Genomic DNA, 20,121 nt, shown 5'->3' with positions numbered 1-20,121 from the left:
CTGTTGTGCGCTGCGCTGAAGCCTAAAGTGTATCACATGCATAATTCATATGCTTGCCGGGCTGACTTGCAGGCTAGGGTGGATGTGGATTGCGGCTCGCGGTCGCTAAAGTATTGTAGCTGGCTGGTGGTGGGTTCGTGTTTTAATACGCTTAAGTTGAGTCAGCAATCGCAGTCTGCACTCTGAAGCAACAAATCGAAGCCCTTAGGGATCCGAAATGGTAACGTGTACGTTTCGAAGCATGGTTTTATGAATATTATTCTATTAAGGAATTTTTTTTTTTTAAATATGTCTTTATTTGTATCAAATCATGATTACACTTATATTACATTATTGCATTAAACTAGGTGTTCAGCTCAATAATGAACTGTTCATAGCCCTATAAGTAACTAGATTATAAAAATTTATTTATAAGATTTAAATTTGCTGAGCGCAATCAAGTTTTTAATGTAGGAGAACATCCTGTAATAGCAAAAATATTTTATACTTAAAACTAAACACTATCTTAAAATTAAACTAAACATAAAGAGAACGAATCTCTGCGATGGAAGACTGCATCGATTTGCCTCTGAAGTTGGAGATGATTTTGTTGGCCATCTCTTCGATAGATTCAATGCCTGCAATCCGATGAAGATCTTCGGTGCTGTGCCAAGGTGGAAGCCGCAAAATCATTTTCAGAACTTTGTTCTGAATCCTCTGGATGACTTTCTTCCTCGTCGCGCAGCAGCTAGACCAAATCGGAACTGCATACATGATCGCTGGTCGGAAAACTTGTTTGTAGATGAGCATCTTATTTCGCAGACACAACCGGGATTTCCTGTTGATGAGAGAATAAAGAGATTTAGTGTATTTATTACATTTAGATTGAATATCTTCAATGTGATTTTTAAAAGTAAGATTCCGATCAAGTGTAAGTCCCAAGTACTTCACGTGATCAGACCATTCTAATGAAACCCCATTAAAAGTTATGGAATGATTTTCATTAGGTTTTAAAAAATTTGCTCTTGGCTTATGGGGAAATAAAATAAGTTGAGTTTTGGAAGCGTTAGGAGAAATTTTCCACATTTTCAAGTAATTCAAAAAGGAATTTAAATTTTGTTGCAATCTACTGCGTACCACCCGTAAATTTCGACCTTTTGCTGAAAGCAAAGTATCATCAGCAAATAATCTTCTACCTTTTCCTTCTGGTACATCAGGAAGATCAGAAGTAAAAATCTATATATATAAAAATGAATGTTTGTCTGTCTGTCTGTTCCCTATAGACTCGGAAACTACTGAACCGATCATCGTCAAAATTGGCATCTGAGGGTTTTTGAGGCCGGGGATGGTTTCTGTAGTAGTCAAAACTCCATCCGACTTAAGGGAAGGGGGGCTTCCATACAAAATTTGTAGTTTTTCGAAACAAATTAAAGTCATGACATCCATTTTCTTGAGATTTTTTTTTCCTTTGGGCGGTTTGTTTTTCGTCTCTATGGTCGAGGCGTCGCGAGCCAAAGGAAAGTAACCCAGGCATAGCATACTGATCAGTAGGAATATTTTGGCGCGTATTTCTCAACCAAGCATATTTTCTTTGAGGGGTTTGTTTTTCGTCTCCATGGGCGAACAAACGTCGTCGCAAGAGGATAGTAACCAAAGCACACTGTTCATTGATTGTTGGAAAATTTAACAATAAGGCGCCTGTTTCTCAAACACGTGGGGGCGATATGCAACCTAGATGTGTTTTTTCCTGCTTATTTGATTTGTACACAGCACGTGGTAATAAATGACGCCTAGATGTGACACGGATTGGTATTTTATCAATCGAATTAAAACCAATTGAAAGATTTGCCAAAATGCTTCAATATTTAGTTTGTGTTAATGTAGGCAGCATTCGACTTTTCATTCAAGGAACATTAGAACATGTTCAAACGTTCAACTTTTTCTGTTAAAAAAAAATTAAAAATTATGTTTTCTTCTAGAAATTGTTACTTCGGCCCAAATACACAACTGAAACGAATTTAGAAATGAAAATGGGAGCTTTTTATTTTAAATAATTCTGAAAAAAACCATCGTACTTTTTGCTTACATACCAATTCAAGTACGTACTTAACATGAAAAGTGTTTTTGTGTTACATGGCTGCATGAAAGAGACTATTGATCCGCTTCGTTTTTGAAAAGTGAGACTTTAGTTAGAACTGATATTCAACTGGACGCAAAATTTTGAAAAGAAATTTTTAGTTTACCCTTAAAGTGTTAAAAACAATATTCCCTTCTGTCAACTTACACGGTGGGGCAAGGGCAAACGTCGAACTTTTAAGAAATTCATTTTCAAAATGATTCAATATGTTGGAAAGACCAGAAGGGGTATTCCGAATGTTGAAAGTGCAGCGGATATTGAACAGCATTCGTTAAAAGTGGAGTAACCAACATAAATTTATATTGCAGGAATACTGCAGATCGATCAGTGAAACTTGATAGAACAAAAAACAGGAATTCGTATTAAATCCATTTTAAAGCCATTACTCTGACGCATCTGTAAATAAGATTTGCATTGACACTTGCCCCAATATACGAGACAAATGTAAACTCAGAAATTTGTTTTTGCCAACATTTTTGAATATTTGACTTTCAAAGAGAAAATAAAAAAAAACGCTGAGAACTTATTTAGTGATGCAACTGGTATTTTTTTTTAAATATTTATATGTTTACCGTAGTAAATTTATTTAAAAAAAAAGAAATTTGCACTGTATTTAAAACATAACAAATTTAATATCTTTTTCAATACCATGATAAGTGCTGTTTGGGTATCGAGCCGGTTAAATTTGCCTACCTTCTTCAAGCAGTGGGGGACAAAATTGAAAAAGATGGTAGAGCTCCCATGTAAATTTAAGATAAAGAGCTTTTCAAAGAAGGGACCATATTTAAAAAGGTTTTTTTGGGTACAGAGTACAAATTTCAGATCTTGAAAAAAGAGTTTAGAGATCAAGTTTCAGTAAATAATATATACCATCTTTGAATTGCAATTCAGAACTGCAGCTGCAGCTCTAAATTCAAAGTTGTTGGTTCTGAAGTATGATGAGGTTTGATTTAAAAAAATGCTCTCTAAAATCTAAATTTGAATAAATTTTTATAAATTACATTTATTTCCGGAAGGTGTAGCAAAGCACAACGGGTCAGCTAGTATTGTATAAAATTGGCCCAAGTATACTGCCTTGAGGGACACCAGCTCTAATGGGTGTCCTTTCAGAGCATGAATTTTGATAGCTTACTTGTAAGGTTCGGCTAGTCAAATAATTTTGAATAATTTTGGTGAGATATACAGGAAAATCAAATCGAGCTAATTTAGCTACTAAACCTTTGTGCCAAACACTGTCAAAAGCTTTTTCAATATCAAGAAGAGCAACACCAGTTGAATAACCTTCAGATTTGCTAGCGTTAATCATATTAGTTACACTCAAAAGTTGATGTGTAGTAGAATGTCCATGACGAAAACCAAATTGTTCATCAGGGAAAATGGAATTCTGATTAATGTGAATCATCATTCTATTCAAAATAACTCTCTCAAATAGTTTACTTAAAGATGGAAGCAAACTAATTGGTCGATAACTTGAAGGCTCTGAAGCACTTTTTCCAGGTTTCAAAATTGGAGTTACTTTGGCATTTTTCCATTTATTGGGAAAATAGGCCAAGTGAAAACATTTGTTGAAAATTTTAACTAAAAAATTTAAAGTGCTTTCAGGCAACTTTTTAAGAAGAATATAGAAAATCCCATCTTCCCCTGGAGCTTTCATATTTTTAAATTTTTTGAAAATCAATTTAAGTTCATCAATATTTGTCTCACAAGAACTTTCAAACACATTTTGCTTAGAAAGAATATCATCAAATTCTAGGGAAATTTGAGCATCAATTGGACTTACAACGTTTAAATTAAAATCATGAGCAGACTCAAATTGTTGGGCTAATTTTTGAGCCTTTTCTGAATTAGTTAAAAGAAGTTTATCCCCATCTTTCAAAGTAGGAATTGGCTTCTGGTGCTTTTTCAAAATTTTAGTTAATTTCCAAAATGGCTTTGAGTAGGGTTTTATGTCCTCTACTGCTTTAGCAAAATTTTCATTACGAATGAAATTTAAACGACGTTTGATCTCTTTTTGAAGGTCGCAATAAATTAATTTCAAATAAGGATCTCTAGTACGTTGATATTGGCGTCGACGAATGTTTTTCAGTCGTATCAAAAACTGAAGATCATCATCAATTAAAGGTTGATTGAATTTATGTTTAACTTTAGGTATTGAAGCGGCTTTAGCATTGACTATTGCAGTTGTCAAATTTTCTACAGCCAAATCAATATCTTCTATTGAATTCAGTGGAACGTTTACATTTAAATTACGATCAATAAAATTCATATATCGCTCCCAGTTAGCCTTTTGAAAGTTAAAAGTTGATTTTAAAGGGTTTTCAATGGGACTTTGGGATAAAGAAAATGTTACTGGAAGGTGGTCTGAATCGAGGTCCGCATGAGTAACTAATTGACTACAATGCTCGCCTAAATCCGTTAGAACCAAATCAATTGTGGAGGGATTTCTAATTGAAGAAAAACAAGTATGCCCATTAGGATATTCAACAGTATAATAACCTGCAGAGCAGTCATTAAACAAAATATTCCCATTTGAATTTGATGAAATATTATTCCAAGATCGGTGTTTTGCATTAAAGTCACCAATAATAAAAAATTTAGATTTATTTCTGGTGAGTTTTTGTAAATCTCCCTTCAAAAAATTTTTCTGTTCACCGCTACATTGAAAAGGCAAATATGCGGCAACAATTATAATTTTCCCCATAGAACTTTCTAATTCAATTCCAATTGTTTCTAAGACTTTTGTATTGAAAGAAGGAAGAAGTCTAAATTTGAGACGACTATTGATGACAATAGCTACACCCCCACCTTGTCGATCAAGTCGATCATTTCGTAAAATTTTAAAGAAAGCATTGCTTTTCAAGTTATTGTCTGGCTTTAAAAAAGTTTCAGTGATGGCAGCAATATGTATGTTTTGAGTTTTCAAAAATAAAAAGAACTCGTCTTGGTTAGCCAGCAAAGATCTAGCGTTCCAATTCATAATATTTAAACATCTATTTGGATCCATGAGGGAATCGCAAAGTCATAATAATTTTGTTAGCATAATTAAAAGAAGTTTGGAAAGCTTCAAACATTGAATTTGCTTTCAACATAAGTTGCATCATTTCCATTAAATTTTGATGCAAAAATTTTAATTTTTCCTCAGTAATCTCACCCAAATCAACAAAATTGTTAGAATCAGAAGAGGAAGGAGAAGAAAAAGTATTTGAATTTCGGGGATTTTCCCAAGCCTTCGCATGAACGTTGAGACTTGGTTTTTTCCCATTTTTATTAGTTAAACCTGAAGAGGGAAACCCATTTTCAACCACCTCTGAGAACGATAAACAACGAGTCTGGGGCGCAGAATCAGCCCAGGTAACATTAAAATCACTTCGGGTATTACCCAGCCGTGATTCCAATGTAGGCCGAGGCTGACCGCGAACAGGCAGGTTGTTTGCCGGCCCGACGTGTGAAGACGAAAAAGAGGAAGGAGGAGAAGAAACTTTTCTGGAAACTTTGGGATTTTTCCTAGAAGCAATAATTTTTACCCTGATGGGACAGTCTAGCGAATTCGAGGAATGATTACCTGCGCAATTTGCACACTTAAAAAATTCTGTTTTTGGCTTATCACCACCAAAAAGGCATTTAGATTTTTCATGATCGAATGAGCCGCAAAACATGCATCTGGCATTCATTCTACAATTTTTAGTGCCATGACAAAAAGCTTGACAACGACGACATTGCGTAATATTTTGAAGAAAATTGGTAGAAGATTTACGAAAATGTTCGAATTTGACTCGACAATGAAACATAAGACGAGCCTTTTCAAGAATTTGCAAATTATTAACCTGATCCTTTTTAAAATGGATCAAATAAAGTTCAGGAGCAAAACCAACACTACTGATATTATTCGTGTTGGTTCTTTTCCTCATTTGAATTACTTGAATTGGAGAAAAACCTAACAAAGAATTTAATTCAGCTGTGATCTCATCCGGTGTCTGATCGCCAGTGAGACCACGAAGTACAACTTTAAATGGACGATCACTTCTAGTGTCGTACGTAAAAAATTGATGTTTTTTATTATTCAAATAATTTAAAACCTTTTGAAAATCATTAAAAGATTCCGCCAATATACGAGCAGTTCCCCTTCGACCGATCTGAAAAGAAATCTTCACATCCTTGACGGAAGTGACGATTTCTTTTCGAAAGGCATTGAAGTCAGGAATCGTGACCGTTATTGGTGGAATCTTTTCGTTTTTAAGAGTATAAGAAGAAGAAGAAGGTTTCTTAGTACTCTTATCAGAATTAAATATGAATATTTCCTCATCACCGATGTTATGAAGGACATCGAATGAATTGGAAGTTTCAACTTTTTTGGCAGATGGCCCTGGATTAGGTTCAGCAATCCGTTTTCTTCCGGCCCTTGAGCCGGCCGAAGACTTCCCCATGCTGGAAAGAAAAGAGAAAATATGAATAAAAGAAAATGAAAATAATTTTAGCACTGAAAAGTGCTGATTGAAATACAGGTAAGGAAAAAATAAATAATGTAAAATGTTCCTGCAGGTACACAGCAACGATACGATGCTCCGGCGTACGTGTTGACGGCTCAACGGTACAGATGGAAGTGGTTCTATTAAGGAATGATGCGAACTTCGCCATTGTGTGAATTGATTTGAAAGTTTGAATCGTTGGATTTTTCTTTTATCTGCGAACTCTTCTGGAATGTATGTGAATTGACTTAAAATTTGAAAATATATTGAATCAAAAATCTCTGTTTTACGATTTTGAAACCATTATAACTAGTTTTGCTGTATATACTTTGTCATGCATTTTTAGATTTTATATGACTAGGCTAAATCTTCAATTCTAATTTTTCAGGTTTCCAATTTTCAAATTCATTTCTTGACTGTGTTAATATTTGAATCTCAGAAAACGAAATATTTTACAATTTTGCGTGCCCAAATTTTTTAAATGAGTTTTTGCTGTTTTCCGAAACCTAATATTTGAATGCAAAAAAAAAAAAAAAATAAAAATAAGAGCTGATAGAAAAAAAATGTTTATTTGGATTAATAAAAAATTAGCTCGAACAAGAACAAAAACAGACAAAATGACAATCAATATCTATTTTCTCATTGAAAACTAACAATTCAACAATTTTAAACCATCCGTATTCAAAAACGGGACTGATGCCAAATCCGGCCAAAACAGTACTGGGTGATCATGCTTGCGGATCATGGGGAACAGGCGACGGTTCAGGCTAGGATTGTTCGATCTTCTGGAAAATCCAGAATCCAGGAAGTATCAGGATCGACCAAGGACTATAAAAATCGCTCACTCCTCGAAACGCACACGAAAATGCTTCGCCGCCGGCTCGCTATTCGTTTGTGTTCAATACAATCACGAACAGCAACAAAAACGATTCTACGACGGCGGTTTCTATGCTGCTCGTATTGAAAAACATTCATGAGCGAGTCTGAGAAACGGGATCACGAGAGACTCAAAATTGCTTCATGAGAATTTTTATACTGAGCTTGCTGTATGTTTAGGGAAGGAAGTACGCCAGTTCAGAAGAAAAAAGTAGGAAGAAAAAAAGAAAAAGGAATCTTTCGGCTTGTCCTTCTCAGAGACAAACCTTCCATACCTACCGTCCGGGCACCGATCGTTTAAAGATTGGCTTGGCCTACACAAGTGCACACTGTTGCTGTTGATGTTATTGAAGTTCCTTCAAGCTCGTAGCTTCAAAAAGTGACGCACATTCTTTCGTAGGAAGCAATAATAACAGCAGTAGCAAGAAGCAAAGCAATTCTTTTGGCTCGGCATATTTGCCTGAAAAGAATAATAACATCACCAAATTGGATTGGATGTGCCGGCCGTATGCACACTGTTCTTCTTATTTTCCATTCTTTTTGGCCAACGCGTGTTTACAGCCAACACGGCTTGGCGTCATCTTTGTTGCTGTTCGTGTTTGTTCAAGCTCAAGCTTTGCAAAGGGACGAACATTTTTCCACGGGAAAGAATAATACCATTACTAACACGGCTCATGAGCGGGTTGGTAAAAAGTTTCATGAATCGGCTCGCTGCTACGCAATCGTCGTGTTGATGCTAGATTTTGTGTGCGGAGAAGGAAGCAAGGCAAAAAGGAATCAGGAGCCTTGGTCGTGTTTTCGTTTTGGTCGGGCTTGATTCGTGAGAACAGGAGATTCTCGCTCACACCTCATTCGCGTTCCAGGGCATTTTTATGAGCAAAAATCGGAGCGATGCAGGCTCAGTCGCTCGTTTGAATGAGTTTTTCAATCCTTGGGATCGACCCTCCTAAAAAATCGAATAAGGAGGAAAGATCTCTACAAGATCGATCTATTAAATGTTTGTGAGGGGTGCTGCTTGAGGAGTGAAAAACGACAGGGAAACTAATTCATTTGAATATCAAATGTATAAAAAATATAATATTATGCATGCAGATGAAAACCAAAATATGAGCGCTAATAATCATAGCAGCTTTGCCTACTAGCGACAAGTCGCATGCGTCGCGACGTTGAAAAATATAACGACGTATCGCGAGTTTCCTAGGAGACTTAAAGAATGCGATTGGTGGCCGAAGGAAAATGAGCAGTAAATAACGTAAACAATGTTTGTGTACTACATTGAAATCGCCTACTGGACCGCAAAAAAGAATAACAAACCTGCGAATGACAGGAATCTCGCTAGTAAAAAGTGTCGCTAGTAAAACTGTCGCTATTCGGTTTGGTGCTATACACATAATATATGTTCTCAAATTCAACATCAGAATGTTTTATTTTTAATGACTTTGGTTTAATGTATTCGACATATGGAAAACATAATAAATATATGCATTTCTCTATACGACATACTTTAAAGTTCAAATTATAAGCGCTTTAAATAAAAATTAATCTAAATATTGTAAGTTCACTGATTAAAACAATTATACCATTTTAAGTTAATTCACTTAATGAATGCTAATTTTTAAAGCGCTGGCAACTCGGAATGATCAGCACGCATTTTATCGTCGTTCCGTAAATTTTGAAGTATTTAGTGGTTTAGATTTGTATTTTCGCGAAAGATGGTATTTTTTCTATAATAAATTTAGTTTTGGACCAGGGAAAGTCAAGTGGAAAAAGCAATTATGTGTGAAAATGTGATAATTTCGTAAAAACTCAAGAGAGCAGATCTGAGAGGCTCTCCCTACGCCTTCCGGGCTAAGCCAGAACTGTACAACCCGAGCGTCGATCTGGGAAAAAATGCTCCTGAATATTTTCAAGATTAGTATTTCGTTCATTTTTTTAATTTATTTTTCAACGTCGAACGTGTTTAGTAAAACGAAAAATTTTCATAAATTTTGTCCCGAATTTTTGACATTTATGTAGTTGTAGTCAAAGCATGCTATGTGTTCAAGTTTGGCTGCAAGAAAGCTCCGGTAATTTTTAATTTTCTGAGAAAGCCTACATTTTGGCGTTTTTTTTAGTAGATTCAGCAGAAAGTTGTAATCCTGTTTTTTTTTTGTCAATACCAAGTCATTCAGATTATTTCGATGAGTAAAGCACTGACCATACTGACTGGACACTCGATTTCGTTTTCTGGATAATTTTTCCAGAAAAAAAAAAAACAAAAAAAAATAATTTTTTCAACAGTACGCAATGTCGATTCCAGAGTGTGCATCGATCGATTTGAAGAAATGCTATCCCAGTTAGGAAATGCCACCCAACTTTAAAAATAAAACACGCAATTTCTACGATAAAATCGGGCTAAACAGGACCATTTTTCCTACAGGGCATTTTTTGTCAAATTTTTCAGGTTCGCCACCTGCCGTCAGTATTGTGAACCTGCATAAGCTGACAACAAAAAATTAGACAGAAAATGGTTGAATTTTTGTTCTAAGAGTCAAGTCAGTGTGATCAGTGGTGCAACGGTCGGCCAACCGGGATAAATTACCCCAAATGGGGTGAAAGAGAAGTTATTGAGGATGAAAGAAACTTTTGGGAGTGAAAAGTATATTTAATTACAATTCGCTATTTTATGAACCTGTTCGAATTTTTTTAAGAACTTAAATAATTAAGCGAAATAATTCTCAACCAAACTGCTGACAATCCTACAATTCTTGAAAAAGTCATATCAGAAAACCAGAGGTCGAATACAATATGTTTCACCTGATTTGGATTCGCCGGATTTCGACCAACAAGTTGATGGGGTTCAGCAGATTTTTTTTCAAATGAATTATGTCATTTAATTCGGAAAATTGATTTGTTCTGTTAGCACAAAATACCGAAATAATGAAAATAAAACAATATACGAGTGATTTTTTCAAATTTTTGTATAGAAAAGAATGAGAGAAAGATTTCCGATTTCTTCTCAACAGTACTGAGCATCAAAATCTCCAACCAAAATTCTAAATTCGCCACAAAAACAATATTTGTAGTTCTGTGATTTGGCCCAGAAATTTTGTGACGATTATCTGTGATGCTGATGTCAAAAAATTCATAAAAAAAACTAGCCAACCCGGTGTGTTTTGCTACGCCTTCCAAAACTAAATAAAATTTGTAAAAATTATTGAAATCCGATTCTATTTCATTGGCAGTATTTCAAATCAAATTTCAGCATAATTTAAAATCAATCGCTTCGAAAAGAGAGCTGCTACTGGTGTTTAATATTTCAGTACAAAGATGATTCAATATTATTATCTGAAAATTGATCTCAAAATTTGATTTCAAGATCTGAAACTGTTACTCTGTTTTTATAATCTTCATATATTTTATAATGATGTAAAATGTATGTTATAATGGTTCTCGCCCAGCTTATGCGTCTGTTTATTGTCATCGGTTTTTTTGTTGTTGTCTTTTTAAATATTAAAAGGCGCTTGATACATCTTCTTTTAAGTAGTTACATTTGTTGAAATTCAAAAAAATGTTTTCGAGCGGAAAAAAATCAATCTTGGCCACATCTAGGTGCCATTTATTAGGTAGGGGAAAGTCTGGTAAGACGGACACCCTAATCGCAGTTTTTAAGCAGATGGGCAATTTAGGTTTTTTGCTATAGCATCGACTATTCAAATTAGTAAATTTCCTTCATTTCCTTGCATAATGCACTTTTCAAAAATGATCGGGTGAAACGGACACTGCGTAGAGAAGGTACACTTTACTGGAAAAATTGCTGTAAAAGTGCATACTTTTGTGAGTTAAGTATTTGAGATTGTTTAAAAAAAAATGAAACCAACTGGTCGAGTCCAAATTCCGAATTCTGTATTTTATAGGCGCTGTCTTCACCGGAGATCCAGTTTTTACAATTTTATGGCCTATTTGAGATACTGAGTGCTTTCCGATCAACAATTGCTCTTCCAAGATATTTTGAAGACATATAACGGATCAAACCGATGAAAAACTTGAAATACCTGGAGAAACTTATGTGTACATTTTACCCGACCTTGAGGTGTCCGTCTTAACCGCCTTAGAAACGTTTTTTACAAAACTTTTGTTGCTCAAACACTTCGAGCGAAACTCGCTGATTTTCCTTTAAATGGTTAAAGAGAAGCCTAATTAACACTCCACTTGAACGGTTGAAATTTTCGAAAATGTTGAGAATCATGAACTACTTTCTCAGGAAAGAAAATTACATCAAATCATTTTATTTACTATTGAGGAGTTGGCCATGCTTCGTGCAAACAACTCGCGTTTTTTCTGCATAAGCAGTAGAATGATAGTGAGTTGAGGAGTTGACTTGTCTCGAAAAATGAAAGCGCATGAAGAAGAAAAACGCTAAGATAGGTATTCTTTTCATACAAAAAATTTAAGTAACTACTTAGGAAAAGGATAGGTTTTGTAAGTAAAAACTCTTTCAGTTGAGGGAAGGGTCCATCTTATTACGGTTTTTGATAGTTTGTTGCTGCAGCCAATAGCACTGTCGGTAAACCTTGTTTTTAGGTAGGAGCAAAACATGACTGGTGAATGTTTGTGTGAAAGCCACACGCTAACTTTTGGCTACCCCTTAAAGGCGTAAAAATGACCCGTTATTGAGAACCTCCGCGATCTGTCAAATAACGGGTCATTTTATCGGATCAATATTACCCCTTATTTCGAAAGGCTCGATTCCCTTCAAAAGGGGTAGTTTTAGATGTTGTTACATTCAAAGCGTTATTTTATTTGTCCGGTGAATAAAATATGCAGTGATTGTGGTAAGCATTTTATTGAAAATTAAAGTAAAATGTAAAATCTTTCAGAAATAACATTCTACCATATTATTTCTTCAGCACATCAACGACAAGGTCAAAAAACAAGTAAATTCTACTTGAAACCACGAATGGCGGTGGAATTTGATGGTAATTACTTAAGTTTTTTTTGTTTTCAATGTGAAATCTTAATCTTTGGTACTATTCCAGGTTTCTTCTGATAATACTAGCCCCTAATAGGATGCTGAAAAAAAATATCGACGCGAGGTAAAGAAAGATTCCAATCATTTTTGATTGAAAAAAAAAACGGTTGATTCCAAGATTGTTCCAAGAAATGTTTTTAAAACGCAAAATTACTGGCCATTTTAATAAACAAAGTGAATTAACATTTGGTTTTCATTCATTTCCCAGCAAACGAATTTTCCATAATCGAATACAAATATTTCTGCCATACGAAAGCGTTTAAAATAAGGGGTTATTTTCATACATGCGTTTCAAATAAGGGGTAATTTTCATCCGCTACAAGCGTTATCAAGCTGAGTACCCCTTAAAGGGTAAAGCGGCTTTATCCTTAAAAAGGAGTTCTCCCAGTCTTATCGAATAACGGGTCAAAAGTATTCGTTAAGGGGTAACCAAAAGTTAGCGTGTAAAAAGCAACATCTGAACGCTCAGGATGTTGGACAAAACTGTTTAAAAAAAAGTTTCTAAGGGTTCATTTTATTTTATTCCGCATAACAAATGGCTATATAATCACAGTTGTTTGCTGTGAACTGCGCAATTGTAATTGTGAACTGTACACTAATATTCATTTTTCAGGTGTTTTGTTGAGAATATTTAAATTTACTCAGTGTCAGATATGTTAAAAAAAGTGACATATTGCATCGTTTTACACTTGAGATATTTAGCCACGGTCCACGGGAGGGAGTAAAAAAACATTTTTGGTGATCGATAGTGCAGATCTTGTTGTAAAGTGCGAGCATAGAATGTATCATGTGTGGAAAAGCTGGTACAGTTAAACTAAGGTTGCCAGATTGCCTAGTTTTATCCGGGTTTGTCCGGATATCTAATACTAAATTTGAGAACAGTTCGGCCCGGCCCGGTTGCCCGGATTACATTGAAAAATGCCAGGATTTCGCTCGGATTTATTCACTTTATTTGGCAAATCAAACAAAAAATTAGCTACAAACACCTCCAAAGCGAAATTTTTAAAGCAAATTTTTAAAAATAATCATAAAAGGTTTTTTTGAAGCCTAAAATATGGTTAAAAACCTATTAATAAGTTTTGATGAAACAAGTTTTTTCAAAAATTTTTTTCTTGATTTTTGTTGAGGAATTTTTGAGTTTTCAGAAAATTTGCCCGGATATTGCTCGGATTTATGATCGTCAAATTGGAATCGCATGCCCGGATTTCGACAGGTTTTTATATAAATATTGCCCGGTTTGTCCGGGCTGGATACGTGCTGGAAAAATTCTGGCAACCTTAAGTTAAACATATTCGAAAGTTTGAAAATGCTAAGCTTATACATTCATGACGATGGACAAAAAGTGAGATAAAGTTTATATTTATTTTGTTCATTTATATAACAAATGACCAGTATTTTCTCAATTTGCTTAACTCGTTATATCAATAATTTACACTGATGACTTTTCATGTGTTATAATTGCTGAGCATAACCTAATTCGTTTATAGATTTTCTAGTTTCGCGATTTATTTAAATAACGATTTTATTCGGGAAAACAGTGAAATAGAAAGATTTTAAATAACCAACCATTGGTTGAGCATCGCAATGTATTATTTCTGTTAATATTTTCGTTTGACATTTTTAACTTAATTGAATACGAACATGCGGTTTTAAACAGAAGATAAATTTTTTTTTTGTAATATCAGGAATAATAAAATTTGGTAATTTGTTGAAATCTTTATTTTAAAAATTTACTAGAATAAAAATTTTCGAATTCTAATTTGGATAAGGAATATTTAAAAAAATATAAAACTGAAACTGGGTCATTTCAGGTTTGGGGAACTATGAAAATTTGGAAGTGTTAGATACTTGAATATATTTTGAAAATTGAATTTTTAAAGATGTTGATAGTAAAGAATATAAAAGATGAAACTTTTAATTTTTGTGAACTATGAAATAATTTGGAATTTTGAAAACTTGTATAATTTACCTAAAAATTTCAAAACTGGAACATTATTAAACATTTGTACGTTCCTTGTAAATTCAGAATTTTGAAGCATTACAAATTTCAGAAATCAAAAATTTGTCAATTAGTGTACTGAAAATTTCCAATTCAATCTAGATTTTTCTGAAGATTATTCTGGAAATACAGATTTGAAAAAATTCAAAATATTATAACTATTTATTTTTCTTTTGAAAATAGCAATTGAAAATTTTCACTATTTATATTTATGAAAAGAATGAAAGAAACTTTTAAAAATTGAAATTTGGATTACATTGGAAGTTTTGAAAATTAGGAATTTTTTTCATGAAAAATTTTGTCAATATTAGTGTGCAGTAAATTTTTTTTAATGGTTTATACCTTTTTGTTTATTATAGGAAAGTTATCATAAAATCAGTCATTCTTCATTCAAATATTTCTTTTCCTTGAAAAATCTGTTCAAAAGGGTTATTTAACATTTCAAGAAAATAGATAATGCTTGGAAATAAAAGTCTCATCTTGTCAGCGTTTCCTACTTCTTAACTAATCTAGACGATTGACTAGGAAACCGTGGGAGTGCAACAGAAGAATAAAATAAAAGTTTTCATTAATTTCTGTTGGTAGCAAATTGAGATGTGATTATAAACAGCAGATCTAAAGATACACTGAAATTGATTTTCTTTATCATGTTTTTATTATTCCTGATTAAATATGTCATTAATAAACTTAATTAAATTATTATTGAATTAAATTAAATTAAAATTAAATTATTATTAGAAACATTTGTTTGACTGATAAAAAACTTAAGAGAATATGTTAAACATTTTGGAATTTTATACCAAACATTTCCCATGATTTACTTCTATTGATGAGAAAGACTGCTAAAATGTGAGGCAAAGGAGAGCAAAGAATCAAAGAGTTTTCAAAAAGGCAATATTCATAAAAAAAACAATTTGGAGCACTTTGTGTCATTTTAAGTTGCTTTCATTCTTCAACCGTTAAAGCCCTTTCGCAAACTCTTTGTTTCAACAGGAATCACGGTTAGGAAAACGAGCTAGTTTATTATGGAAGAAATTTCTAGGGTATTTATTTGCCTTCAATATTTTACTCGATCCATTTTTATTGGACCTTTACAAATGCCTCATAGAAATTGGAGTTTCCTTAGGAAATGTCTAGGAGCATAGGAGGTGTAGGAAACTCATGATCGCACCATTTACCAAAATGGATTCTGATCTCTACCTTTCACCTACTAACACAACCCATCCTTGGATACTTGAATATGGATTCGCAGACGTAGGGGAAAAGTTCATATAACGCCCCATGTGGCTAATACGCGCCACCCTTGTTTTGAAGATTCTGAAAAATTTTAAGCCTGCAAAATATTACCAATTTGTTTTAAATGCTGTGATACGCCATGGCAAGTATGAATTTCTCCTTAAAATGTCCCTGTGTCGTGATAATTTCACAATTTAGGTTTTTCTTCATTTCGATCTAAATTTTAAAACACTTTCAATAAGGTGTCACCAAGCAGAGAAAAACGAATAAGACAATATTTTCTGACACATCGATAGAGGAAAATCTAAACTATGATTTTATGCTAAAAAATCATAATGAACTCGCAAAGGTATGCTTTTTATGGGTATGTTTTATCACGGCCCATGCGCTCGCTATAACGCGCCAATCGTAGTAGGCTGAAAATAACATTAATTTTTCAAAAAGGCCAATTTTCATTAAAATGAACAAAAAGTCTAAAACCATATTTTGAGCGTTAATTCAGCCTAAAAAATCTACTTTTCCATTTTTTTTTTAATTTTGATTAGTCCATTTTAGTTTTCTTTTCAGTCAAAGTATCTGTAAGTATTGGTGTGTTTTTGGTCTTCGGCTGCTTTCGGGTGGGTTCGGCTCCTAGGCGCATATTGAATACACAGCGGCGCGTATTTGCAACACAGTTTTGTTCTGTGGCTTTGAATATGGTTTTGAAAAAACAAGTTTTTGAAGCAACTATAGCAATTCGAGTAATAAAAAATCATGAGCATTTGTAGAAAACACTTTTCTTTAACGATTACACCCATTTTTAACACAATTTGTACGTGGAAAACATAGAAAATCAGCGATTCGCTTAGGTGGCGCATAATAGGGCATGTTCCCCTATATACGGTTCCCATAGTTGGTGATCTTATTGGTGAGCTTATTCCTGGTTCTGACTGGACTTTTTTTGGAGTGCAGTAGCTAGAGGTTGCTACTTGACCTAAAAGAGTGTCTTACTAATACGGGAAAGGTTTCCTAAATGGGCCTATCGGGTTTTTTTTTTTTTTGTTTTTTGTAGCGGCCCACCACACTCCCCCACACCAAGAGGCTCAATTGAGCCCCCTGGTAATGGACGCTACTGTTCTCAGCACGTCTGGCAGCAAAAACAAAGAAATTTCAACGCGAACAAAATTTTAATCATGCTGAGAACACAAAAGTTTATTATTTACTGCGAGGAAATGTATGCTATAATTAAACAATATTACGATAAGGATCTCAATGGAAGAAAATTTCCTTTAAAGAGATCCATTTCTTTTTTTTTTAATAATGTTAACTAATCAAATATTATGCTACATTTACTTAAGTTTACTTATTAATAGTTAAAAGTACGACAAAAGAAAACTACGATGCTACAAAAACAAACAAAATTTGATTTAAAAAAACTGGTTGTTGATCGACTTTTTTAACGATTCAATTTTTCTTTTAATAACTGTACTACTTTGACTTTAACCTTCCAAAGCCGTTCGCTAAATATCCGTTTCCTGGAAATATGCGTTGTAATTTGATTTCGTTCTCCTGGCTGTAAATGTTAACCGATTTTGATGATATTATATTCATTGTGTAGGTAATTTATTCTAATTACTCAACATTTCAAAATAAAGTCGATATGTATTACCAGGATTTCAGAAACTGGTTCAGAAAGTTAAAAGTCCGAAAAATCAATTTTATTTTTAAAATACTCATAACTTCTGACAGCTTTTCTGTATTTAATTATTTCATTGATGTTTGAAATTGTCAAGAATCCATCTATCCGACAATGTATAAATATGTTGGGGTCCAATGAAAGTTTTTACCGCTATGACAGATCTTCCGGTAGAAAAAAGTCTTACTTTAAAAAAACGACATCCAGTTTTTGCTTTGCTTAGCTGTATTTCGTTTCTCAATGAACCGATTTTAAAAACTCAAATTTTAGTTTTTTGGCGTTAATTTAATCATTATTTTCATAGAACATACTTGGTCTGTCAAAACTACCTGTTCATCAGTATATTGGAATGATGATTAAGATGTTTGAAATGTGCGCTTCGGGTCATATTGACCCGAACGGCTTTGGAGGGTTAAACATGGAACGGTTGTTGATGGTCTTTATTTCAGTAGGTAAAGCGTTGTATATTGTAGGTCCTATAAAAGAAATTCTTTTTTGCCCTAAAGATGTCATGGATCGGCATCGTTGCAAGTAATTATTTTGACGGGTATTGTGGGTTCTTAATCCCGTAGTAAAATTAAGGTTTTGGTTATTGCTACTCGAGTGTATATTATCATGAACATATATAACGGTTTGCAAATTACAGAGTTCGGTTATTGGAAGAATGTTGTGCGTTCCCAGAGAGTATAGCTGTTGGGTAGGAAAAAGCAGGGGTAGTCTGAAGATGTTTTTCAAACATCTATTCTGTAGGGTCTGAAGTTTTTGAAGATGTGACAAGGAGGCTCTTCCCCATATCAAAATAAGATAGTTTAGATGAGACTGAATAAATGCATAGTAAAACTTTAAAAGAACATGTTGGGGTACTAAGTTTCTTAATTTCCACAAAACACCGCAAAGAGGAGAAATTTTTTTTACTAGGTTCTCTGTGTGACAACTCCAGGAAAGTGTTTCATCCAAAAAAATTCCTAGGTACTTGAAGTAATGAACTCTCTCAATAACAATTCCATCCATAATTGGGTCATTATTTGACAGTATTTTTTTATGTGAAGAACGAAACAACATATATTTGGTTTTTGTATAGTTTAGAGAAAGCAAGTTGCATTTAAAATATTTTGATAGTAACTTCAAATCATTTTCAATTTGTTGAGTTATAACATTCGTTGATGCAGCTGAATAAAAAATAGCTGTATCATCAGCAAATAATCGAGCTGTGCCTTTCAGTGGTAAATTACAAAGATCGTTTACATACAAAAGAAAAAGTAACGGACCAATGTTGCTTCCTTGGGGTACACCAATATCAATGTTTCTCAAATCGCTTCTAGTATTTTCGATCGCTACGAATTGTTTCCTTTCCGATAAATAACTGCGAAGGATGTTGTTAGCAGCACCTCTTATTCCGTATTTATTCAATTTGGACAATAATATGTCGTGGTTTAGTGTGTCAAAGGCTTTTTTAAGATCCAAGAACAAAGCACCAACGATATTCTTTGAATCAATTTTTGAAATAATAGAATCAACTAACTCTGTGATAGCAATTAGCGTACTCGATCCAGGTCTGAAACCGTACTGCAATTTGTACAGTATATTTTCCTGATTTAAAAAATTTTCAATTCTATTCATTAGAAGTTTTTCAAAAACTTTACTAAAAACACTTAAGGTTGAAATTGGACGGTAGTTATTTACGTCATGTGGATCACCTGCCTTAAAAATGGGAATAACTTTTGCAACTTTAAGACAATCCGGATAAACTCCTGTCTCTAACATGTGATTAAAATATTGCATGAGTATACCAGAGAAAATTTCGTTGTTATTTTTTAACGCATCTACAGGAAATCCATCAGGTCCACGACTCTTTTTATTTTTAAGAGATAGAATTACTAGTCGAACCTCGTTGACACTAGCTGGACGTAAAAATATTGTATTTTGTACACTATTAATATGCGACAAAGGATCACTGCCGGGATCAGATGGGATTTCATTAGCTAGTTTTTTCCCAATCGTAGAAAAATGTTTGTTAAATTTTTCACAAATCTCAGAATTGTTTGTTGTTAAGCCTTCTTCATCAGAAAGAGTGTTGTTTAACAATCGCTCGTAATATTGTTTTTTGCATTCTTGTTTTTTAAAGTTTAACTTTTTGTTTATATGATTCAACATTTCTTTGAGTTGGACATTATCGGGATGTCGTTTACAACGTTTCAAATGGTTATTTTTGATTCTAATCAGTGTCCAAAGGTCTAGAGATATCCATGGACAATAATTGCCTTTTAGTTTTACCTTTTTATTGAGTGTTTTAGTAGACATTGAGAGAAAACGGTTGTAAGTTGTTGTAATGTGCTGTAGGCCATCATTAACATTTTCTGGTAGTTGAATATTATTTAAATAATTTCGAAACAAATCGTTAAGTTTGGAATGATCAATAATTTCTTTCTTCAGAATTGTTTCCCTCTTATCACATAACAATTTTAGGGATGTAACAATTTGTAAATGGTCACTTACATCTGTAAAAATAGTATCGTTTTTAAGTCGGTCGATGTCAATCTGCTTCGAAATAACGTGGTCAAGGATATTTTTTGTTTTTGGTCTTGTTGGAAAAGTATTTGTGCAAGCATAACCGAAAGATTCTAAAATTGACTTATATTTCATCACAGTGTTTAAATTAACTAAATTCACGGGGATATTAAAGTCACCAACAATAAGACTCGAATGGTTAACAGGAACAGATGCTAATAAGGATTCAATTTC

The sequence above is a fragment of the Uranotaenia lowii genome, chromosome 2 (genome assembly GCF_029784155.1).
Source record: "Uranotaenia lowii strain MFRU-FL chromosome 2, ASM2978415v1, whole genome shotgun sequence".
Taxonomy (NCBI): Eukaryota; Metazoa; Arthropoda; class Insecta; order Diptera; family Culicidae; genus Uranotaenia; species Uranotaenia lowii.
Note: the sequence above shows the minus strand (reverse complement) of the source record.